Source organism: Zingiber officinale, chromosome 11A (genome assembly GCF_018446385.1).
Source record: "Zingiber officinale cultivar Zhangliang chromosome 11A, Zo_v1.1, whole genome shotgun sequence".
In the NCBI taxonomy this organism is placed as follows: domain Eukaryota; kingdom Viridiplantae; phylum Streptophyta; class Magnoliopsida; order Zingiberales; family Zingiberaceae; genus Zingiber; species Zingiber officinale.
In genome coordinates this window covers 80328237-80345018 of record NC_056006.1, presented here as the reverse complement: position 1 = coordinate 80345018, position 16782 = coordinate 80328237, and positions in this window count along the sequence as shown.

The following is a 16782-nucleotide window of genomic DNA, read 5'->3' as shown; positions in this document are numbered from 1 at the left end:
CACGCCCAATGCTCATCCTCAGTGCAACACGACGAGGATATCGCCGGCGGCCATAACTGACTCGACCAGACGCGTCCAGAAGCTGACTTGAGCCCTACTACACTAAATGCTGTAGAGCCGAAGCAGGTCCCAACGCGATAACCGCAACGTAAACAACAGCCACACACAGCGTAGCCAGCTCCTCAGTCCTCACCACAGCCAGCCACACACTGCCACACACACACACGATATACCTCAAACCAACGTGAGCTATGCATGGGCTGCCGCATGAGTACCCGGGCAACCAGCTGATAACGACTGACACATATGTGATGGCATAGCATGAATGGTGCTCACCAGTCATCCAGTATCCATGAATAGCGCATAAACAGATAATCCACGACGCATGTCACCCTGTAGGTCCCTTAACATGCATACCAGTCATTATATTGATGGTCATAACAATAGACATACATATAAACCTAGTATCGTATATGGTTGTCAACTAATATGCGCAGTCATATGCAATATAATATATATGTAACACATAGACCTCCGAAAAACCACACAGGATGGATCCATTTTATTGCTAATGTTAGACACATGCCGCACCTCGAGTCGCTCGACGAAGTGTGTCAGAATCGTCGAGCGAATCGAATCTCGACCATCACCGCCACCGTGAATCAAGAATCTGCTTTGCATTTATTTATTTAGCTACACATAATACCTGTAATAACTTATTTACTAGATTTAATCTTATATTTGATTTAGGTCCACTAATTCTCTCTTCAAATATGAGCAATACAAAATTACCTTACCCTCTCACCTACCTTCTTACCTATTGTCACAGGGTATTTTAATTGTGTGTGGAACAAGATGAAACAATAACTCTACACTACAAAAATTGGATTGGACACTATTTCTCTGGCGAGATGAGATAATAATTGGAATTGACCACAACTTAGGCCATCGGCAAGCACATAGAACATTGCATCTTCTTCTTCTGTGGAGGCAAAGGCAGCACCGAGTGTGTGACCACGGTGTGACCGCGACCTTTCTCCTTCAAGATGTTTGTTACAGCCGTTAACAAGAAAGGACGGAAAATGCAGAAGGAAGGTTATGTAATAAGAAGAAAGATGATAACTAACTTGCACGGCGAAGAGCCACAGGACAAGCTGACTAAAGCGCGCGGCTGAGATGGGCGTCTTCCGGATCATCGCGATCGGGATCGGAGAGGCAGATTCCGGGCTGCCGTCCAGCTTCTTTGACTCCCTCTTGATTGAGTCCTCAGCAGGCGACAACGGCAGGGAAGCGTGCGCGCTGAGCTGAATAAGGGCAGGGCCAAAAGTGGCGCCGGCTCGCTCGCTCGGGAGGAAGAAGGAGAAATGTCGGACTGTTGTGCACTCGGGGAAGAAGAACCGTCGGGCGGTTAGGGCTCGGAGAAGAAGATGGTGTCGGCGCCGAGTGAGGCTCGGGAGAGAAGGAGGTTTAGGCACGGGATAAAAAGAAAATAAATGAAAAAGAAAAGGAATAAGGAATTTATAAAAGAAACAATTCCTCGCTTAAATGGGTCGCCTAAACAGTCTTTTTTTTTCCCGGCCCCGTTCTTGTCCCCGTTAACTCGTCCATACGAGCTCCGAAAAATTCCTGAAAAATTACCGAAAATTCCAGAAAATTCCCTTATTAAGATTCGCCTATTTTCGAGTATTTTACACTTAGTGCAAAAAAAAAAAAATAGAAAAGCTTTTATTGAGTAAACAAAAGGTTGTCCGAAGGTTAAGAATCAGGAATCAATTCTAAACCCATGTGTTTAATTGGGTTTTGGTCAATCCAGATTATTTATGAATGATACCAAAATTTTTATTCCCAAACCCATTAACCATACATCTTATATTACTATCATTCCATTCCCTCATTCCTAAACCCACCAACCAAATGCCACCTAATTTTAAAAACAAATTGAAAAATTGTTTATGAATCTGTTTTATTTTACCAAATGAAATTAATTTCAAATATAAATTTCATCTCTAATTTTGTTTTAAATCTATCATTAGTCTATCTCAAATTACATAACAAATATAAATTTTAATCTGTTTGTAAAGCCATTTATAATTTTAATTATAAATTCTGTTTCAAATCCGTTTATTTATAGACACGTATATAATCTTATTTTTATACTTATCTGTAAATTTATATTATTTTATATGTCTCATCTACATAATCCTTTAAACAATCACACATTTCAAACAAATTGAAAATATGTCAAATACGTAATTTCTAATGCAAAGAGTATCTCTCATATAATTAATATTGAAATAAATAAATATTCACATCATCTAAATATATTTAACCATCAATCAAAAATAAAGAAATTAATCTTTATTTCGTTTATCACAATGCTCTTAGGGACCAGATCCTCCAGGATATAAATGATTTGTATATCCTGCCTCTTAAATCATTTTGCAAATCATCTCCTTTAGATTTTCTTCTCTTTTGCTACCTTCTTTGATAAGTTGTTCTTGAGACAATTCTACCTCCATCCACTTGCTAGTAGTTTGTCTCTCTTTATATTGTCCTATTCATATTACAATACCTTATATTAGTATCAGTTTAACAAATATAAAAATAAGCAAGTAAGAATTAATAAAAGATAATAAATAATTAATTAAGTTGATTTACATTAACTTGAGTCAATTTGTTGTCCACAAACGCTCCAGTACCTTATTTTCTTTTATGCATTCATTCAAAAACCTTAAATTCATCAATTGCTCATCCCAAATCCTTTCTTTGTTTACAGTTACTCTCATTGTACAACTAATACATGCATGGGATAAGATCTATATTAAATCCCATCAAGATAATCTTTCAGTATTTCATATTACTTACTAAAATTCTTTCTAGTAATAGTGATCACAATAAGCATGTGTTGGAAATAAAAAAGACAATTTCTATGAGGGCTAAATTGAATCAACATTGGCTAGTCATAGTAGCACCCAAAAAAAAATACAAAAGAATCTCTATAATGTTCATGATAAAAATTCATTTCAACCTGAAAAGATTACGTACTCTTCAAATTTCTCAACAGTGTTAGTATGTAGAGATTAAATGCCAACCTGACAAACTCTAGAAGTCATTTTGCCGATGTAGCAAATTCAAAAGGATTCTTTGAAAACTCAAGTAAATTCAAGCCACCTACCAATCCATTTGAATATCCCATGCATCATTAGTTCATGTACTATGAATTGAAGAGAGGTAGTGAAAGAATATGTTTTCACTAATTAAGAATAATGAAAGAAACATATACAAAGATCAGGAAATATATAGAAAAGATATCTTAATATTTATGCGCCACATATTCCAAGATATCCTAATAATTGCAAGATATCCATATATTCGAAGATATCCATAATGAGCCCTTTCAAGATGGTGGGCTCATAGAGACACCAATATTGGAACAAAGAAGACGAATTCGAGCACTAGGAAGTGGTTTCATCAACGCATCAGCTAACTGGTCAGACAACGAGACATGAGATACATGAACTTTACCACTCTGAACCAGTTCACAAACAAAATGAAAATCCAAAGCAATGTGCTTCATGCATGAGTGAAACACTGGATTTACATAGAGATACGTAGCTCCAATATAATCGCAATAGATAGAGGCAGCAGAGGCCACAGTGTCCACACCCAGTTCATTAAGAAGAGATCGAACCCATTGTAGTTCTACAGCAGTAGAGGCAATGACACGATATTTAGCCTTAGTAGACATCCAAGCAATAGAACCCAGCATTTTGGAGCTCCAGGAAATTAGGTTGGAACCTAGGAACACAATATAAGCACCAGTGGGCGTACGATCATAAATATCACCAACCCAATCTGCATCACAATAGGCATGCAAAGAGAGAGAGAGAGGAATGTCATCAGAGAATCAGATTATAAGAGCGTGTACCATTAAGATAGCACAACAGACGATTAACAACCCCCGTGAAGAGATTAGAGAGCATATATAAACTGAGAGAGTTTATTAAAAGCAAAGGCAATATCAGGTTGAGTAAAAGAGAGATATTGCAGACTACCAACTGTTTGGAGATATAAAATAGCGTCCGCAGGAGGGGAGCCATCAGAGAGGTGCAGAGATGTGGGCGTGGCTATAGGCATTTGAACAAGTTTCGACTTCGCCATATAGGTTTTGGTAAGAATATAAAGCAGATATTTCTTCTGAGAGAGAAAAAGGCCCCTTGGAGAGGAAACAACATCAACACCTAAAAAATAAGATAAAGTTCCCAGATCTTTGATAGAGAACTGAACACCCAGCTGATTAATGAATCCTTGAAGGCATTAGCATTATTCCTTGTAAGAATTAGATCATCGACATAGACAAGTAGATACATAGTGATACCTCCTAAGCAGAAAATAAATAACGACGTATCAACAAGAGAGGCCGCGAAACCAACACTAATTAAAAAAATGATGAAGAGTGGTGTACGAAGTACGTGGTGCCTGCTTAAGACCATAAATTGTTTTGATCAATTTGCAAACATAATATGAAAAATCAGAGTCAACAAACCCAGGCGACTGAGCCATATAAACACAGTCATCCAACTAACCTTGAAGAAATGCATTATTCACATCCATCTGACGGTGAGACCACCCTTTGGAAATAGCAATGGACAAGCGAAGGCAGACAGTAGTGGGCTTTGCTACTGGACTGAAAGTGTCGTGAAGTCAAGACATGGGCGCTGATGAAATCCCTTAGCAACTAGATGAGCTTTGTAGCGGTCAACAGAGCCATCAGAATTTTGCTTAAGCCGAAACACCCACTTACAACCAATGACATTCTGAGAGGTATCATACGGGACTAGATCGCAAGTTCCATTATGAAGGAGAGCATTGAACTCCTTAGACATAGCCGCTCACTAGTGGGGATCCTTGAGAGCCACTGTATGTGTTGTAGGTTTAGACGGAGTAGCGTTAGTGATAGCGGTGAGACTAAAGTGAGGATGAGGCTTGAAGACATTGTTTTTGGAACGTCTCACCATAGGATGGGAGTTGGTGCTAGGAGCAGGCTGAAGTGGAGGAGCAGGTGTCAGTGGAGCTATTGCTGTGGCTGGCACGAAAGGCAAAGGTTCAGCAAGGAGAGGTTCAATAGGTGGAGATTTAGCAGGGACTGGCTAGTGATAAACCGGTGGTATGAGACACGGGTTAACGGAGCAAATAGGTGAAGAATCAGCAACACGGTAATCCGCCAGAGGCATACTACGCAGTGCTTCAGGAAAGAGTCCTGCACTAGAACCACCACTAGCAAAAGGAAACTCAAACACAAAAAAAATCACATGATGAGAGACAAAAAGTTTTCCAGAATAGGACTTATAGCACAAATAGGCACTCCACGTAAGAGAGTAATTAAGGAAGACACAGGGTGAAGAACGGTGACGATATTAGAGAACCAAAAATGTGAAGTTTGGAATGATTTGACATGAGGCAAGGAGACACTCAAAGGAAGATTTGTAGGAAAGATTGTGTTCAGGTAATCAATTAATAAGATAGGTGGAAATGGCAAAGGTACATATGCCTGATTAAGAAGCGCAAGACCAGTTTCGACAATATGGCGATTACAGTATTCAAAGGAATCATTGTGTTTAGGAGTATGAAGAGGAGTGGTCAGGTGAGAGATTCCATGCAAATTAAGTAATTCTTTGAGTGCAAGAAACTCTCCACCATTATCAGTACATAAGGTGAGGATAGGATGATTAAATCGTTTCTCAGTGAGAGATTTAAAACATCAGAATACAGAAAGGACATCTGATTTGCATTTCAAGTGATACAACCAATTATATTTATTATGATGATTAACAAATATAACATGAGAGAATCAGAGAAGTCCAAACATTAGAAAATATTAGATCAAGCGGAAATTACGAAGAGAGTGATGAGTCATGAAAAGGTAATTTATTACTCGTATTACATTGACAAGAATTAAGAAAGAAGGACGAACTAAAGAAGCAGAGCAAGACAATGATTTAGACACATCTAATTGATGTAAGACTCGAGTAGACTGGTGACCTAGATGACTATGTCAAATAGGAAGAGAAACGACAGAAGAAGAAAACACTAGTGGCGGAGAATGGATGCGGACCAAGAATAAACACCACCTTTAAGTATGCCTTGATGGAGAATAGTCCCCGTGCGAGGATCCTTCAGTGGAAATCCAGAGGAAGAGAAAATAATAATGACATCAATAGTTTTACAGAGTTGGGAGATGGACAAAAGGTTGTTATTAATTGATGGAACACAAAGGGCATTGGGAAACTTTAAAGAAGAAGGGGTAGATGGTGGTAAGAGACAACCTGTGTGAGTAATGGGAAGTCCAACTCCATCTCCGACAACAACACCATCAGAACCAACATATGGAGCAATTAAGGTTGGAGAAAGAGATCTAATAATAACATTCAGTATGAGTTGATCTTGACGGATCCAAGCTTGATATGCAAGATTAGGAGTCTGAGTACCGTCGAGAGTATGTAGTTAGTCTGAACAAGGGTGAGAACCTTCAATAAAGCCAAGTAGATCATGACCAGTGAGGAGGGTCGTACACTGTGGACACCATGAAAGATAGTTGGATGAAGTCAGCTTCAAGGGCGCATGAGTAGCAACATTGAAGGAGATAGGGGTGGTCGCAGGTGTAGCAATAGGAGCAATTGCTTTTGAGAGATCTTATATCATAAGAGAGGTATTAAAAGATTATGTTTTCACTAATTAAGAATAATGATACAAGATGTATTTATATACATCATAAATAGATAAAGATAAGGAAACATATACAAAGATAATGAAACATATACAAAAGATATCCTAATATTTAAGCAACATATATTCCAAGATATCCTAATAATTGCAAGATTTCCATATAGTCCAAGATATCCATATATTCCAAGATATCCATAATATGAACTACATTAATTACATTAGTTTAGTAATTAATCAATTCTTGTCAATAGGATTTAAACGACGAACCATTTCTTGTTGTAGGTTGACTATAGTAAATTATATACTGTGAACTACTTCAATGATTGCCCATGCCATTTTTTGTGCTACTTGATGCAGATAAAGTAAAGAAGTATCAGGCAAGCTATGGAAACTATATTGTGCAGTGCAATAGTCTAGGGAGAAATTAGCAAATAAAATTAATAACATAACCACATTATTGTATAATTAACATAAGAATTTTTCCAAAAGTATATATTCCCATTAATTATTCCACTTTGCCAAACAAAAAAAGTTTCCAAACAAAAATTGTTTCCAAACAAAAAATGTTTCCAAACAAAAAATGTTTTACTTACCTTAAAATTTAACCAAAGTAACTCTTTAATATCATTAGGCACCTTTTTCTATGTTTTCCACGTTCCTTTTATTAAGAGAAAATCGTGTATTAAATATCATAGAGTTATTAACTTATATAGAGAAGGATATACAACATAATTACAATAATACCCTAGTTATTATATAATATTTTAATACCCCTCTTTGGAGAATATAGATCATATTAGTTACATATGTAGTCAATTCGAGAACCTCAACTTAGTGAATATCTTCTAGTTGATCGTGTGTTGACAAAACTAGTAGATATTTCTCCTGATATGCCTTTTTAACAAAGTGATAGTGAACTTCAATATGCTTTGTCCTCATGAAAAACGGTTCGAGGCAATATATAATAGCTTTGGTTGTCAAATATAAGTGACATTTGTATAACCTCCCAAACTGTTCTCCCAAGCAATGCTTTTAGCCATATAAGCTCTTGACGACTAGTAATGGCCATAGCCGATAGCCTCTGCTACCGGATCTTGCCATAAACTTTTGCTTTCCAAGAAACAAGGTTACCTCCAACAAATATACAAAACCCGAGTGGACCTTCTATTAGTGGGAGATCTCGCCTAACTTGATCACCGAATCCTATGACTCAAGTATGTTATTCTGCACAAAGACCATTTCCGTGTGCTCGATATAATCTGATAATCCCAGTCACAACATTCCAACTTTGTATGGAGAGTTGAGAATCACTACCTACACTTCAAATGAGATATCCTGACGTGTAAGAAGGTAGCTTAGTCTCCTACTAATCTTCTATACTGTCGTGATCGAAGAGGCCTCCCGATATGGCAGGGAGTTTGACATTAGGATCCATAGGGTCGATTGTCTTTGAGTTTAACATTCCTTTCTTCCAAATATCCATTGCATACTTCCTTTGGGAAATGACGATCCCTGTTAGACTGCGTACCTATCCCCAAGAAATATTTGAGTTTGTCGAGGTCCTTTATTTGGAAATGTTTAAAAGATGTTGTTTCACTGTGAAATCCCAAGATGATCACTACTTGTGATGACAATATCATCAACATAAACCACTACGTAGATGCAACTTAGCCTCGCTTCGAGTCATGCCAAACTGTTGAATTATAGTACTAAATCTACCAAACCATGCTCCGGTGATTGCTTAAAGGCTATATAAAGATTTTCGCATATCTAGAAGACTTCGGCAACAAACACGGAGGTTGCTCCATGTAGACTTCTCGAGTAGATCACCATGTAAGAATGTATTTTTGATGTCCAACGATAAAGAGACCAATGGAGAATCGCAACATTGATGTATATGAAATTGGCATATAAAGACAAAAAGTATCCCGTAATCTAATCCAAGATCTAAGTATAGGCTTTAGCGGACCTTAAGTTTGTCAACCAACATGTCTCGACCAACCTTCACCATATACATCCATCGACAACCAACAATGACTTCCTGGGTGGTAGACGAACGAGGTCCCAAGTCCCACTATAAAGCACAAATTTCATCGAGCATAGCTTGTTTCCATCCGGATGGGCAAAGGCACCAATTGCGTCTTGGAAGAGAAACACACACAGAAAGAGAATAATAAAGGAGAAGACGATGATAACTCAAACATGTGAGGAGAAGGATTACGAGGGAACACATACCCTTCGAAATGCAATAAGGAATATCAGAGTCGGAGCCGGGTCCGAGGAAACGAAGGACTTGGCTCCAAAGATGTGGTAGTCTCGGCTGAAATGCTCGATGGATGCGATGATGTAGTGACTCGTAAGAGTGGTAGATGGAGGCAGAGGACAAAAGATAGTCACTGGTGTAGGTGGAGAGAGAGAAACCTCAAACTGGGAAGCGGGAGGCCCAAAAAATGAAACTGAATCAAAGAATGTGACATCAGTAGAGATGAAGTACCGACGAAGAGTAGGGGAATACCACTTGTACCCTTTCTGAGACCTTGGGTACCCAAGGAAAACACACTTATGAGACCGAGGAGAGAGTTTATCAATGCTAGGATCAAGATCATGAGCAAAACATGTAGAACCAAAGACCCGAGGTGGTAAAGGATGAAGAGGATTATGTGGGTAAAGGATATGATGAGGTATTTTACCCTAGAGAGTGGAAGAAGGCATACGATTAATGAGATAACATGCAGTAAGTAGGACATTGCCCCAAAACTAATGAGGAACATGAGAATGGAGAAGAAGAGTCTGAGTGGTCTCAAAGAAATGACGATTCTTGCGTTCTGCAACCACATTCTGTTGAGGGATATGAGGGTAAGACGTGCGATGCAATATGCCATGAGATGTCAAGAAGGAACGAAATTGAGTAGAAAGATACTCACGAGCATTATCACTTTGCAAAGTTCGATGAGAAATACTAAACTGAGTTTTGATTTCGTGAAAAAAGATTGAAAAATAGAAAACAATTCTGAACGTTCCTTCATCAGATATAACTATGTACAACGGGAAAAAAATCTATAAAAGTAACAAAATATTGTGATCCCAATGTAGAAGAAACACGACTCGGACCCCAAACATCAGAATGTACCAAAGCAAAAGGGGATGCAACCCGACTCACAGTACGAGGAGAAAAAGAACTACGAACATGCTTACCCAACTGACACGACTCACAAGATAAAGACTCTAAGTGAGAAAGACTAGGATGTAATTGTTTCAACTTATCAATACATGGATGTCCCAATTGAGCATGAATAAGAAGTGGAGATGCCGCCGCCGGGCCAACAAGAGAGGGTTGTTAAAGCAGATAAAGTCCATGAGACTCACATCCGAAGCCAATCATCCTCCCCGTACTCCGGTCCTGTAGGGAAACAGATGTTTTAGTTAAAGAAATAACACAATCAAGAGACTGAGTAAGTTGACTTATTGATAATAGATTAAAGGGAGCTCCGGGAATATAAAGAACATTATGAATGGAAAGAGACGGAGAAGGATGAACAATACCAATACCCTTGGACTCAGTTTGGGAACCATGGTGGCAATTGGTAATGTAAGAGAAAAAAATAGAGATTTATTACAATGGATATGATCAAGGGCCCCGAATCAAGAACCCAATGACTGAAGAGTGAGATATGCTAGCAAACAAATTACTGATACAGGCATCGAGTAAGCCCCAACATCCAAGCGCTCGAGGAGAGGTGGTGATGTGGTTGGTAAAGATCGAAATATCCGACTGGAGTCGTAGCTACCGGAGCCATTGATGAAAGACCGAAGAAGCCTGATTCGACGATGTCACAACACTGGAAAATTTAGGGTTTGCTGCAACGACGTTGGAAAATTTAGGGGTTTGCTGTGATGGCGCTGGAAAATTTAGGGTTAGGTGCGGCGACGTAAGGATATTCCACGTAGAAGGAAGAGCAACGACGGCCTGTGCTCGCGATCGGGAAGGAGATGCCTCTACTGGCGCTTGTGCTCGAGAGCGACGCGAGAGGGAGATGCAGGCGACGCGCAAGGGAGAGGCAACGGCTTGTGCTCACGGGCGATGTGAGAGGGAGAAGATAGATCGGGAGAGATTTACCCCCGTCCAAGCGTGACTAATGGTGGCAGGAATTGGTGGTGACGGCGGAAAAATTAGGGTTTGACTCTGATACCATGTTAAGGGAAAATCGTGTATTAGATATCACAGAATTATTTACTTATACAGAGAAGGATATAAAACATAATTACAATAATACCCCTAGTTATTATATTTACAATATTCTAACACCTTTAATCACTCCTTTAATATCATTTGTATTTCACTAGGAACCTTATTTTCAACAAATCTAAAGATATAACAAAAATAAGAATATTAAAGCAAGAAAACTAAGTTAATAAAAAAATATCAAAACATATTAAATTTAAAATTCATATGACTTATTCATAACCATATTTATTTTAGTCCATCCATCAATATTTGTTGGAATCTGAGACCCTTGATTAGGTCCTCTTTGTCGAACTACTGATGAACTATCATATTTGTATCTTGCTCCATCGATTGCATTATTATCTGAAAATTTTCTTCCCTCCTCATCCTATGATAAATAAATACATACAATATAAGTAATTATTTAATAAATATAATATCAAGATAAAATTAACACACCTGTATTTCATTTTTTATGTTATCAACTCCAAGTGTTGTATCATGTTGACTACATGCATCATCATTAAAGTAAATATTAATATTATATAACTGATCAATGGTTTGATCAAATTGTATTCCATTAATGAATTAAATATATATACTTATCCTACATCGTAAGAGATTGCCATCTCTGTCATCATCTCCCCCTTGATCTTCTTTTGTTGGAACCAATATCCTTTCCTCTACTTGACATCCTAAATCAATGTTAAAATATTTAATCAATATATGTAATAAAAAAATAATGTATACTATAGAGATATTTCCACATGTTACATTAAAATAGAAATATAATGCTGTAGAGAACCTTATACCTATTTAAATAGGTATAAGGTTACATAAAAAAGAAATGTCATGCTATAGAGAATTTCCACATATTACCTTTCAACTTGGTACAATCCTGAACTAAATTTAAATAACTAAATATATACTCCAGAAAAACTACATTTATTTGTAACCAACAAAAACATTATCCAAAAGCTACAATATTACTCTTAGTAGACTTTGCTCCAAACGAAATAAAAGAAAAAGTACATTAAACTACATAAATTCACTATCACTATTATAAATTCCTTCCATTTTCACTAAAGACCAAGGAATTTATAAAGGTGCATGATGTACACGCGATAATCACGAATCAAAATAAAATATGAACCTTATTTGCTTTGTTCCGTCAGATTAGGCCGCACAAATTCAGAGTTTAGGGAAGTGTCAGGTACTTACAAGGATACGATAGCCCCGACAGAGGCCAAGATGGTTGAGGCTAGGAGGTTGCGACAGCAGTGTCACTCGATTAGGACACCACTGATGCCGCACATTGCAGAGTAAAGAAGAATTGGAGAAGGAGATGAGGAGAACCTGAGCTTTTTTGGTGGAAAGAACGATGAAGATCACATGCAAAGGAGGCAGAGCCGGGCGTGCCTTAGCCGAGGTCGTCTGTGATTTAGGAGAAGCACAAAAATTAATAATAGAATGGGGGTTTAGGGTTTATTAGATGAAAATAAAATATATTTATAATTACTTAATAAATTTCTTTTATAATTATAGAAATTATAACAGATTATTTTTTCTGTTTAAAATATTTGAAACAGATTTTAAAATAGAAAAAATTTCGTATCTAATTTATTTGTTATTCCATATTTATTTTTATTTAGAAAATTTTATTTATAAATTCTGTTTATAATTTATTTTAAATTATATTTTAATTTTTTTGTATATTATTTTTTTTTAAAGTTAAACGGATTAGTAATTCTGTAGCAAATCCTTTTACAATTTACTAAAATTTAAAATAGATTTTATTTCACTTTCAAAAAACTGTTCTGAAGCTTTGTTTTCTTGTAGTGATTCTAGCTAGATGCCGAGTGTCTGCCATCCCCATGCATTATTCAACTGCTGAAAGGACGAACTGGCAGTGGTGCTGGTAGGGTTGTAAATGAACCAAGTTTTCGTAAACAAGAATGGTGTTCGGCTTGGTAAGTGCTTGTTTATGTTCGTTCAATATTCACAAGATTAATTAAATAAGCAAGTTTGAAATGCTAGTTAAACTAAACAAACAAGCTTGATCATATATGTATTCAGCTCGTTAATGCTCATGAATAATGTTCACAAATCATATTCATTAATAAACTTTTTTTCAATATACTAAATAAATAAGTTTAAATTATCAATCTCAATAACCAATCAAATAACTAAAAGTTTCAAACAATCAAACAAACATTGAATTGAGAGCTCAATAACATCTAAACGAACCGAACTCAAGCAAAGCTTGAATTGAGAGCTCAATGACATTTAAATGAACCAAGCTCAAGCCAAATTTTAAACAAGATCAAGCTCATAAAAAAAAAGTCAAGCCAAACATGAATAATCATTTCAAAAGTTTGGTTTTTTTAAGCTCGGCTCGGCTTGATTACATTATCAAATAAATTTGAACACCCTAAAATTTAGCTCGACAACCCTAACCCTCTGTTTGGATGGAGTGAGGGAAGGTTCATTAATGGAAGGGGAAGGGAGGGGAGGTGAGGGGAAGTAAAGTATTTAATTTCTCCTTGTTTGGGAGGAAGAGAAGGTTCATTAACGTAACATGTGTAGTATTGTTTGGGAGGAAAGGAAGGGGAATGAAGGTTAAATAGATAAAGTTACAAAAATACCATTACTTTTTAAATTAGAAAATTCCCATAATATTAATATTTATTTTATAAATATAAATTAGATATTTTTTATAATAACTTTAATTTTTATATTATCATTAAAGTTAGCTATTTTTTAATAATAAAATAATATTTTTATATTATTTATAACAAAATAATGAATTACCGATAATCAAGTAATTAAATGAGAAATAATGAAAATAATGATTTTAGAAACCTTAAATAAAAAAATTTGAAAGATAACATAACGAAATGAATTTCTATTCTTTAAAAACTTATTAAATTTTGATGAAAAAATTAAAAAAATAGTAGATATCCTCTTAAATTTTGATGACAAAAATGGTTTCTCCTTTCAATTCAGTTAGAAGACGTGTCGGATCTCCTTCTCTAATAATCTGGCAGCAAGCGAGCTGTGAAGAAGGTGAGGAAATTGAACTCCGACGACATAGCAAAATTAGAACTTGGAACATTTCTTAAACTATTAAGAACGGGGATAAAATTGGAATAAAAAATCTTTTGTTTTCCTTTCCCCTTCCTAACACCCCAATTCGGGCTGTAAGAAAATCTCTCTTTTCATGGGTAACGAAGGTTAAAGCTTACCCTTCCTTACCTTTCCTTCTCTTTCCTCACTCCTTCCCAAACGAGGTTCAAAGTTTCCCTTCCCCTTATTTCCCCCTCCTTCCCCTTCCCTCACCTCCTCCCAAACAGACCATAAGTGTTGTGATAGCTTGGCGAGTTGGCGTCCTTAGCCTTAAGCTCTGTTTACGAAGAAAAAAGAGAAAAAGAAAAAGGAAATCACAGTGGTAGTGATTGGCCAAACCAAGAGCAGCAATCTGCCAGAGTAAGTTAGAGCTCGCATTCATGCACAAACTCTTGATGGTCATAGAGAGGTTGAGGAAGAGCTGCAGCTCACCAAATTGGTCACAGCTTACAGCACCGACCTTGCTGTGAGTTCACGTTCATGAATTTTTGGATCAAATGGACAAGGAAAGATCAATTTATCTGATTCTAAATGGACAAAAAATGAGTAAAAAGAAGTGTATTGATGAATTTAAAGATATAAAAAAGAAATTTATCTAACTCACACTTTACGCTTCAGAGTAAAGAGGGAAGAATTAAAGAGCATAATGTAGCTTGGTCAGTAAATGGTGGAGGATGCTCACAAGTCAAGACCACTATTTTTTCGGAGGAAAGGTTTTTGGGAGCTGCTTGATCATTATTGGTCAGGTACATGGAAATGTAGAGATATTTGTGCAAACGACATTTCTTTTGATGGTTCAGGATCTTCAAGCATCTCTTTCTAGCATAAGGATGAATTGTTGGATTTTTGTTCTCCATCGTTGGGCCTCTCGTTTATCAGACAAATTTCTAGCAAAGATCTTGCTTCTGCTCTGCCTATTCAGCAATTGCTTAAGCAAAAACTTCAAAAAGTTTTCCTATTGCTGTAACAGAGTAGTTCCTGATAGCTACTCGTTTAAAGTTTGTGGAAGTCTAATGGGGTGGGATTAGATATGTATGTGTTCTTTCTTTGGCTGCTACAACTGCAATGGAACTGGACACTGGATTCGATTGAATGACACACTTGATAAGTCCATGTTCAAAATGTTTTGCATTGTTTCCAAAATGCTTGGATTCATAGCACTTGGTCAATCCACTGCTCCATCATTTTCCAGTCTACTACCTTAAATTGCATCAAACTTCTCAATGTTGCCAAAAGCAGCACCCAAACTCACTAATCATATCGAGTTAGAAGGAATTGTGTCCAACCATAACTCAATCATAATTGATTTTAGTACACTCCAAATCAACCTCGACGCATTTAAGAATCGATCAAACAATCATAAATCACCAACCAATTTGGTGTCGGTAACTTGGCAAAATGCGTGGTAGACCATTTTTCCACGGACAATGACTATTTATATACTCCGACTATCCACGAGATTCAATCGTGATAGAATGTTATTGTGTGTAGTCAAGATTCATTATAAAATTGCTATATGTTGGTTGTGTGTTTGTTCATGAAGGTTTTTGAATAAACTATATGTACTCCCATTTTATTAGTTATACCGAGTTAAGCAAGTTAGTGGGTGTTATATTATTGGTTATATTTTTGGATATATAGATAATTATATTGGCACTCTTACTTTTGTATTAAGTATTTTACCCGAGACCACTTCTTTTGATCTCCTTACAAATAGTATAATGCATTATCTTCTTATACCCATTGAGTTATTGTACTCACTGTCCTTTGCTTTCTTTTGACTTTTAGGTTAGTAGATAGAGGAAATGTTGTGCCACTCAGAGGTCCTAGCTGTCGGTCCCACTCGTTTGATTGTTTTTTTAAGTTGCTTGGATTATTTTCCGCTGCCGGTATTTACAGTTTTTTTCTGTATCAATTTTAAGTCTTGTTAGAAGAATATGACTTATATCTAGTGTAGTTGTAGTATACTTGCATGTACATGCATGCATACATGTATTGTCATTTGTAACGTGGTGATATTATATTGTATTAGTGTTAGTGTTGGCTTGAATTGGTTGATATCGATTATTTTCTATATTGTCACTAGTAGTACCATCCATTTTGGCAAACAAGTATACCCTCGGGGCATGACAATTTTATTAGTATCATAGTATGGTTCAATTTTGAATGTTGGGTAATGTGTTTTTGAGATTTCTGTCTTGTTTTGATTTGTGATTTTTCGAGTTTGGGACACAAGACAAGCCGAAGGGCATCTCTCAGTTATAGGAGAGTAAGGTATACCTCTAGTGATTATCTTGCTTTTTGTGTTGACTGCCTTGTTTATGTTATGGGTAATCAAATTGTATGTCGTAGAAACTAAGGTATGGTTAGTTAGACGCTGTAACACCCGAAAAATTCTCAAAATTATTTTAGAAATATTCTATGATTTTTCTGGAATTTTAGAATATTTTTATGGAATTTTTCCGGCGACAACTTCGACACGAGGACGTTTCTCTCCGTGAGAAGAACACGTAGACGCGAGAAGATCGTCAAAAGGATCGTCTCCTCGGGAAATCTAGCGATTAGAATCGTAAGAAAATTAGAGTAGGAGGTAAGAAACCCCTCACCTGCAGTATAAGTAGCTTCCGTATGAATTTTATGCTTCAGTTTAGTAGTATGTAGATTTTCGGCACAAAGGATGTGAATTAGTGCATACAAAGTGTTCG